The sequence below is a fragment of the Oxyura jamaicensis genome, chromosome 1 (genome assembly GCF_011077185.1).
Source record: "Oxyura jamaicensis isolate SHBP4307 breed ruddy duck chromosome 1, BPBGC_Ojam_1.0, whole genome shotgun sequence".
Classification (NCBI taxonomy): domain Eukaryota; kingdom Metazoa; phylum Chordata; class Aves; order Anseriformes; family Anatidae; genus Oxyura; species Oxyura jamaicensis.
Window position 1 is genome coordinate 50,177,958 of NC_048893.1, and position 10,139 is coordinate 50,188,096.

A 10,139-nucleotide genomic window follows, 5' to 3' on the forward strand; every position below is an offset into this window, starting at 1 on the left:
CGTGGGCCCAAGTTTGTCCTATGAAGGATATTTCAGAAATGAGTTTGAAGGGCCCTTCCCCCATGTGGGAGAAGAAGCGAAGCTTTAATGAGCAGTTGAAATGTAGGTCTGGTAATGGCCAGCCAGGGCTGCTGAGCCTCTTAGAGACCTTTCCTGTGAACCCAGCCAAAGGTGAAGAGAAGGCCAGTTCAGGTCCTGTGTACTTCCCGGCTCCTTCTTCAGCTGGTCTTTAGCCTGATTTTTTTTTCCTTTTTTTTTTTCTTTTATTTTATTTTATTTTTTTTTTTTTCTGGAGAAAGAGAGAGCAAAGTGAGACGTGCGTGCTTCAGCGCTTTCTTCCCACCGCCCCAGCAAGCAGCTGCAGGCATCGCCCGGCGCGCACACGCACAGGCACAACCTGCCCTTGCTTCCCAGTGAGCCCGCAGTGCTGGCAGCCACCCCCGCCCCTCCGCCCCGTTTCGCGGAGCTGCGGCCTCCTCCAACACCCCCCGGCGGCCGCCCCTCGGACCCCCCGCCCCGCGGCCGCCCCGACGAGGGATGAGCGGGGGACCGCAGAGGCGGGTGCTGGAGGATTTGGGGCTGCTTGTGGGTGTGTGGGGGACGGGAGGGGGGTCTGCGCGTGGCGGGGGGGAGGTGGGAGCCTGGAGAAGGGGAAGGGGCGTGGGGGGGGGGGGAGCGTTGCCCACGGTGGGGGTCAGCCCGGCGGCATCGCCTAGGCGAGGGGCAGGCCCCGGTGCCCGGAACCTCTCCGGCGGCCTGCTCGGAGGCGGTGTGAGCTCTGCGTGTCCTTGCAGGAGCGGCACGTTTCCCCCTTGCACCTTTTGGAGCTACGCCTGCTCCAGACCCAAGGAAACAGATCCTCTCTCTGCCCCCCGATCACGCCGCCCGCATCTCCGTGTGCTAGCGTTTCGGCAGCTTGTTTATAACTATGCCTTAAAAGCACTAAATGCCTTGGGGGAGGCAAAAAGAAAGGGGAAAAAAAAAAAAAAAAAGAAGAAAAGAAAAAAAAAAAAAAAAAGAGCTCTCGGTGTCTCGGTGTCTTTTAAATGAAAGACACATGCAACTTTGTTGCAGCCTGCAATCCACTTTTATCCCAATAAATGTCCCTCTTTAAATGCAGCTAGTAAACTCTAGGGGAACCGAGGACAAGGAGCATCTCCAGTGCCCGTAAAAGCCTCATCTCCCAGCAGCAGCAGCGGGGCATTTTCAAGGCAGGCAGAAGGAAGCGCGGGTGCCCGTCCGGGACCAGGCGTGTCCCGCCGGCGGAGAACAGCCTCCTACACGGCGACGGGGCTCGCTCCCTCCCCGGCGGCCTCGGCCGGAGCGCACCCAGCGGCTGCCATCCCCCGACCCCCCCGCCGACCCCCCTCCCACTTCCCCCCTCCCCCTTCCCCCCCTTGTAACCTCCCGGCCGCTGGCAGCGGCTGCAGCGACGGGGATCGGGCTGGGGAGCGGCTGCCCCTCCGCTCCTCACCCCCCCCCCCGCCACGGCAGAGCAAGCAGCACCCCGCAGCCCGCTCCCGCAGCGCCTTTTCCTCGGTGGCGGCTCCACTCGATGTCGCCCCGTCGCCGTGAAGCACTCCACTGGGAGGGCAGCGCCGTTGTTACACCGGCACGGTCATCTCCCCGAGTATTAAAAATAGGGACCGACGCAAATTATAACCAGGTCTTAAAAACCGTCTCCGGCCACCCCAGGGAAAATAAGTAAGTAAGTAAGTAAACCACAGAGCGGTTTCACAGCATTGTTAGCTCCAGGGGCCAAATCCTGCTCTCATTTACCTCTTTGCAACCCAGCTGACTTCAAAGGGAAGGAGAGATGTAACCTAGGGGAGAACTGGCGCCACGTATGGCATTCGTTCTCCTTAAAAGCTTGGAAGGAGAAAGCTGACTTCAGCGGGCTAAAACCATTTAAAAAAGGGTTGGACAGGTCCCTGGAGACAAGGCGGCAAAGAAAAAAAAAAAAAAACAATCGTGTGCTGAGGTGCTTTGAAAAGCATCTTTCTTCAGGGACTGATTCCCTCCGCCAGGCAGCCCGGTTATTAAGAGCAGCGTGCAGATGTGCCGCTGTGTTTCCAGAGATGGAGGATCTCCTAAACCTTCTGTGAAAGGGTGTTATGTGTGATGGAGAGACGTTTCGTGGCCAGAGGTGGTGTGAAGGAGCTCGCCCCTGCAGTGCCTCGGGGCTCCTCGGGGGAAGCCTGTCCCCTGAGATAAGCCGGGGGGCGCGCACCGCGGGAGGCTTCCCCGCCCGGCACCCGCGGGCTCTCCCGCGGGAGCCGCGGCTGCCTCCCCCCTCCGCTCTCACATTCCTGACCTTCCTGAGATCAGAAGTTACTGACCCGAACGGAGGAATGAAGATCCCGCATAAATCGCATAAAGTGCAAGCGTCTCGCTGCTGAAAAATGAGCGTTTTGTGGAAAGAAACGCGAGCCCGGTGGCGGACCCGCACGGTGCGGGACCCACGCCCTGCGCGGGATAGTCGTCCTGGGCTCCTCAGCCCAGGCTGCCTCTGCTGCTCTGAATGCCGGGTCCCAGTCGAAACGGTGTCCTTGCATAGTCGGGGGATCTACTGCACAGTTCTTGTCATACTGTTGCATCTGCTAAAATAAAGTGAGAATGCCACGGCACCATTGAGGGCGAGGATCTCCCTTCCGAATGCCCAGGAGCTCCCATCCTGGGTCCCTGTTCCCATTCCTAGTACCGCGTTTTAGCTATGGATGTCTCGACACAGATAAGGTGTTTTTATTTTTGAATTTATTTTATACCGATACTTCTCTTCCGTCCAGAAAAGTTACAACACGAAATGTATGTAGGGGATTTGGAAGAAATCGATATTGCCTGGGACCGGACTAAACGAATTTGGGGGGTATTATTCGCTTCCTTCCAATGTCCTCTCCCAGTTATCCGGGAATGTGGGAAGGAGAAGCTGTGGAGATGAGAGCGGGGTATTTCAGAGGGGATGTTTTATGCAGGACAGCTTAGGACTGGTAGGGGAAAAAGCAGAGCTATGTGTTTCATCGAATGGGTCCGAATATGCCAAGAGCTGCGGGGGGAAGGAGGATCCATGAAATACAAAGGGAACGAAGCTCTCTGAGGACAGGTGCCCAAAAGGTGCAGCGTTTCCAGAAGCCACCTCTTTATTTGCCGAGGCTTCACCTAGTCACTCATTTCACGTCTAAATGCAAGGATCATTCCTCCTCCTCCTCCCATTATTATTGTTGTTTTTGTTGTTATTATTATTATCAGCTCGGGAGTAGGTTAGAACAAAACCCACCAAGCAATGAGTGTCCCGGTCCCCATTGCTCGGGAACTCTCACCCGGTCCTGGGAATGAGCGACCCTATCCGCGGAGGCGGCAGAAAGTGTAAGAAGACCTTCCGCACTCTTTCCACAACCACCCGTCCTCACCCCCCCCCCCCCCCCACGCCCCCCTCCCATCCCCCCAAGGGATGAGGGCAATCGCAAGTTACAGATTCAAAATATAGCTCGTCTGAGTTATAATTTTCCAGACATCATGTTTGTGAGAAAGAATCACTTGAAGCATTATTACTGCAAGCAAAAATTGCAATCCATTTCAGTGCATACTAAAACAAGTTGGGCTTTTTTATTTTATTTTTTTAATTGAGCATCCTAACCCAATGAGTAAAAGTAACGACTGTGCTTCGGGTCTCAGCAGCCAAGCTGCAAAAAGGGCCCGATCTGAATCCCGTTTAATAAACTTTCTTACTAAAGGGCAGTTTTTGTTCACCTAAGAAAACAAAAATCGGTTCTGGTGTAGGAGATTTTCCGCTCGGAGGGGAAGTGTTTAATTGACTTTGTTTGGAGTGACTTTACCAAGAGCCTGGGATCTGTAGCTTCGCAGATAACTGAAGGCATAGGAGCAAATCGACGGCTCTTCTGCTGGGTAATTCAGTGCATGGGCAGGGCAAGGGACCGCTGAGCCGCGTCCAACCCCGGGCAGTGCGCAGGGAAAGTGAAGTGTCGGTTCTCATTACGCCGGGCCCGAGCCTGGAGCCTTTCCCAGCCAGACTCGAGGTTCAGACGCTCCCAGATTTTATCCACAAACCAGCCAAAATGTAATGACAGCGATCATTTCACGGTTCCTGCAGTTTGGCGCGTTGACAATACCTCAGCTGTTTGGGAGGTTTCCTGCACGACACCTGCACAGATAAAATGAAGATTTCATGTGCCTCAAAGGCATATTCAGGGAGAAGACAAGCAATTGGTGAACAGGAAGGTTCCCCTGTCCCTCTTCTCCCCTTAGGAGAGCCGGATTGCTGTCAGGGCTTAACGAACTTCGACCATTTTATTTGTGCAACACGTAATGACTCTTCTTAAGCCATCTAACGTTTCTCTCAACAAAAAATGGAACGAGATAATATTTAGTGTGTGGATTTAATTTTAGCCTCATAGCAAATCTCAGCAGAGATGCTCTATAAAAACAGATTAATATCTTATCTTGATCTAGTTCAAAATATAATGAAGCCTACTTACATATGGACTATAAAAACAAACCCAACACGAATTTAATCTGTGCTTTATCTGGCTGCTATTACAGCCCTTTATCAAGTTTAGAAAGGATTTTGGAAGTTGGGCCGTGGGACTCAAGCCCCGTGCAGTTTGGCACTGTCGGGGGGGAAGAGTTCTGCCCTAACGACGCTTCTCGGATCTGATAGTTGCTCAGCACTTCGTGTAAGAGTAGCGTCCTGATTCCCACTCGGGAACATAAAGAAGACTACCACGGTCCTTCCCTGCCTTCAGTTGGAGACGGAGGGCTGCTGGAGGGGGCGTCTATCCCACCGCCTTCACGCGGGGACAAACCTGCTGGCTACAGCGGCCGAGGGGGGGTTGCTCCAGCAGCTGGATGTGCTCTTTGAAATCCAAATCCCGTCCCACCCAGCCCCCCTCCCGCTCCGCTGTGCTTTCCGGCAAATTATAGAGGTACACGCAGTGCAAAATACAAACAGCGTTCTGCACATCAAAGAAATAGACGCCTTAGGAGCAAAATCCAAACGTGAAAAAGAAACTCCCTAGCACGTTATGGCTGAAAATTCCTGCTTTTAACCTCCTCCCCCTCGCGGGAACTGATTTTCTATGTGGTTTGTTTTGTTTGTTTGTTTGTTTCCCGAAAATGAGCTCATTGTGAATTTTAAGTGCAGGAGACGTCTAAGTAACTAAAACTGATATTTTACCAACAACTTCTAGATCTACCATAGCGAACCAGCTCGGCTCTGACTATGGAGCACTGAGCATTAACGCACCTTTGCAAACGAGCAAGACAGAAGAAAAGCCCTTCTCTGAAAGCTACGCAGTCTTCCCTGCTGGCAGTTTGATTAATATTAGAACAATTCCGAAAATATACGGGCTACATTACCGGAGCGACCCCGAGGCTCTGAATGTATCGAGGGGCCTGGAGAATGTGTGGGGGGCTCTCTTGTCATTTCAGATGAATTGATTTTTTTTAAGGTATGAAATATGGGTCGACATTCTGGTTTCTAAGCACGAAGCTGAAGGAAGGTGTGAGACAGAAGGGACAGGGTCTAAGAAATAGATCCCTGTTCAGGTTGGAAGCACTAACAAACGGATGCATTGAGCTACTTTGACAAGGACTGCTGGTTTTTAAGACTGGCTGGTTTGAAAGAACCGTTGCTTTTTTTTTTTTTTTTTTTTTTTTTTCTTCAATGCGATGTGTGCTAGATCTGATTTTAAAATGTGGAACTCAGCGATGCTGAAAGCCACAGAGCAATTTTGTTCCCGTCTTTCAGCATTCGGCTCTGTACAGTCTCAGCCTTATTTTGTCCTATGCTGAGAGCTGCTTGTATCTTTCGAAACCTTAGTGTGCATTAAGGAGCATCTATTCCCGAGCTCTTAGACTCTCCGCCCTTCTTACCAGAAACGGCTAGATGAATACAAAAAAGGACTTAGTGGTTAACCGATATGCTGCTAATATTTCATTCATGGTCCTCCCCCTCCTTTCCTCTTAAAACTTCAGCTCTTGGAAAAACAACATATTTTAAGCTTTCCACACAAATATTGATATTGGCAAATAAAGTCAGCCCCCCGTCTATGGTTAGAGACAGTATTCTTTTTGTTTCTACCCCAGGCAATAAAAATTAATCCACTGTATTACAAATTGCTTGGGAGTATTTCACTTTATTTCACTTTTCCTGACAAAACCCGTACCTGGGATATGTCACCAAGAGACCTTTTCCCTGAAACGTTTGTGCAGTGCTTGTTTCCAGAGGGTATCGGGGAGCAATGGGCGTGGGGGGACCTGACCCAGCAGGAAAGTCCCTTATTTGTGCCTGCATTTATACCGGAGCAAGTGGGGGGGGGGGCGAGTTTGGCGTTCGTCAAGTAGCAATCAGGTAAAGCGGAGGTGCTGTAAGCGCGATGCCTCTTCGTCTCCTGCTTGCAGAGCAAGAGGTATTCGCGAAGAGAAAGCTAATTGCCCCCTCGACCGCATGGCACCCCATCCAGAGCATCCCTCCCCACCAAGCGACACGAGGACCGGAGCTCACGCCGGCTCATGGCCCAGCTGTGCACTGCATGGGCTCGGCAGCCCCCCGAGATGCTACCTGCAATTAAATGCCAATGAGAATGGTATAAAACACAGCTCGTCGCTATTGGCTTTTATTCAGGCAAAACTCGCACAGAAATCAATGGGACTGAGCTCGTAACGAAGAATGAACCCGCTGCTCGTAAAATGGAAAACGAATTTATTTAAGGAAATCCTTGCACAAACACAGATTTCTCTGTGCTCTTGCTGGAGCTGGTGCACAGCGCTACGGTTTCAGGGATCGACACTGAAATTAGCAGCAAGAAGCGCACTTGGTTGCATCAAGATGGCTTTCACAGAAGCTGCAAATTATGAATATACTGCGACAGAAGAAAGTCACCAGAAATTATCACTTAGATGAGACTGCGTTGTCTAAGTATTCTCTTCTCTCCTGGCGCTGGAGAAAATTCATGTTTTTTTTTTTTTTTTTTTTTTTTTTTTGTGGCATGACTTCTTTTCTCACGTTAAGCAAATTGTTTAAAGGAAAATTACTGGAGAACTGAATTAAATCGTGCAAATTACAACGTATTAGTCAGATTAGGGTCAAATTTACGGCTGACTTGGGTTCTTGCAATGAATAACCTCTAGAACCTTCTACACATGGTGATGGTAGCAGAAGACATGCAATTTTGAATGGACAACTCTAATTTAATGACAGGAATTCAGTAGGAAAATAAAGCCTTTTTTATTTTTTATTTTTTATTTTTTTCTCTATTACTTTTTCCTTTGCAGAGCGTTGTTCACAAGAATAGCAAACTGCTCTCACTTGAAATAGAAGCATTTATTCTTTATTAGAAATATATCTGATAGCTATAGCGATCTCCACTTAAAATTGTTTTGCCTTTGGCACTGCTGATTGGTAGTGCTTATTTGTGCTCAGACTTCCTGAAGTAATGTCTAAATAATAATAATAATAATAATAACAACCTCTGGTTTCTTTTCCTAGGAGTAATTTACCAAATGAATAAGCTAGGAATACAGAAAATCCAACCCTCAGCTATTATTAACAAACATTTCTGATCATATCTTAACTTTGTCAAATCATCATTGGTTCTTACATATTGTACATACATATTGTACATTTGTAACATAAAATACTCTTGATTTTTCTCTTTTATTACTGAGATAGAAACTGCATTTCAGCCAGAGGTCATTTTACATCTACCTGGGTATTTGGTCTTCTTTAGTGTTTGGATGAAAAACAAACAAATCAAACAAACAAAACAAAATCAAACCAAATCAAAAACAAACCAACAAAAACAACTAGCTATATAGACAGCAATCAGTCAACTAAGAAACTAAAGAATGGATGCTAATTCTAAACAAATCCATCAATCATTCAAGTGAAGACCAGGAGAGGAATAAATTCTAGTCCTTCTTGGCAGCTAGGTACATGCTAACCCATTCCATCAGCAGCTATGTCACCGAAATAACAGAGAAAGTCCTTCTGTGCTCACGAAGAACAATCTATTTGTCATTCTGCTCATGAATAACAATATAGTTCATAATGCCATTCATTTCAAATTCCAGCCTTCAACAGCTTGTCAGTCTGAGGCAGATACAAAATATTTCTTCTAAAAATCTCCTGGAAAACCCGGTCCCTGCACTTTGGCCATCATGGAACTTCATAAAAAACTCTCCAGTAGTTTTTTTCAGTGCTAACTGAAAAAAAAAAAAAAAAATCAGCCCAATTTGGCAACTTGAAGTTATCCTGAGGTTGGATGCAAGGAGGTATGATAAGCACTTTCCTTGCCCATTATCTTTCCTGCCCATTACCTTGAGGAACAATCACTTATCCACTAAAATACATCAGCTATTATTTTTTTTAGACTATATTGTTATTTTCAGGCCATACCTATGCTTCTTTTCTACTCTAATCACATTTCTCTGCCTCTCTGTGAGATGACAATGGCCCCCCATTCATACTTAATTATGGTACATCCATGAACAGTATGCACCTGACTTTCACACATCTCATACAAATGATGAAGTTCACTTTGGGCCATGAGATTTCTATTCTCTAAGACCTTATTCAACAATGAACTCAGAAGTGACTGTCATTCATCTGCTTCCTACAGACTAACAGCTGAAGAGCCAAACTCCTATGCTGGACTAATACTTTCCACAAATCCTATAAATAAAATTAGATAATTAGTTTTTCACTTAGGATTGTGAAAAGAAATAAGAAATAAACAAGAGAGAAAAGTTTTTTTTTTTTTTTTTTTTTTTTTTTTTTTAGCTAGTACAGTTAAATACAAACAGCTTGGATCTCAGATGTGAAATCAGGCTACTGAGACTTTTATATGGTTGAGTTCCTTTCCTGCTTTCTTGGGGCCATCCAGTAATAACCACTTTTCTAATGTGTTTTTCTCATTACAGAAAAGAGTATTAAGATATTGCAGTGTCCCAGAATATTAGCTTGGTTTCTATTCATGTTAATAGAATTAACTTCAGTGTATATCAAAGAAAGGCCGTGCCTCCAGAAATATACTTTTCCATTATCATGATTAAAAAAAAAAAAAAAAAAAAAAAAAAAAAGTAAATTTCCCACTGTGGGTATAATAGTTGTAGTTGTAGAACAAGTGGCTTTTTTGCACCCATGTGTCTGAAGAGAGACTTGGATGTAACCTGTGGCATATTTTTGAAAAATGTAAACATTTCGTACAGCAGACCCTCATTTAATGAACGTATAATTGAGTACTAGATTATTAGTACTAGATTATTAGTACTTAATTATAATGATTTACTAAACCAAAATGCAATACCAACTCATCCTGGACCACAGCAATGTCTATCCTAAAAGCACATTGGGTCCTCATTATTTGTAGATCTCTTAAAATAAGAAATCTACTTGAGCAGTAATCATTTGAGTAAACACGGCTACCGTCTGAAAAGTGTCAAAAGATGTAAGCAAGATAACTGGCCTGTTATTCAGCTAGAAATATTTCGTCATCGTGTTTTGTCATTCAAATCTGGACAATCTGGCTACCATTAACACCTTCTTCTGATTCAAAATGCATTTCTCTGTTGCACCAGGTAATGATGCTCCTAATGACACCTTTCAAACAACGGAGCGTTTAAAGAATATACTGGCGATCAGAGTTCATGTTCACATAAACTATACAGCGAAAGCCATCTCAGTGATCAGTCCCGAGGAAAGCTCAAAAAAAGCTGTTCGATTGGATTTGGTAAACGACAACCATTAAAGGGTAAATGATTAAACTCACTTGTGTTGTTTCATCCTTGATTTTGAATGAATGCTTTTTTTTCTACAGAATGATATTCTTTCAAGAATCGAGATTCACATAGACAAGGAAAGGAAGATTTTCTAAAGTATAGGTTTTTGTTGTTGTTGTTATTTTTTTGTTGTTGTTTTGTTTTTGTTTTCACATGAAGTCCTTCCTCTTTCCTACTAAAAGATATACAGGCAAAAGGAAAAAGTGCCGAGGAGATTATGCTAGTTACCCGTGAAGAGGTTTAGATCACTACAAAGGCAGCAGCACATTTAGAAATACGCAGTTTCAGGTATTTGGGATTCATGTTTTCCTGGGCTGTCACAGGGACTTGCTCTGAACTCAAGT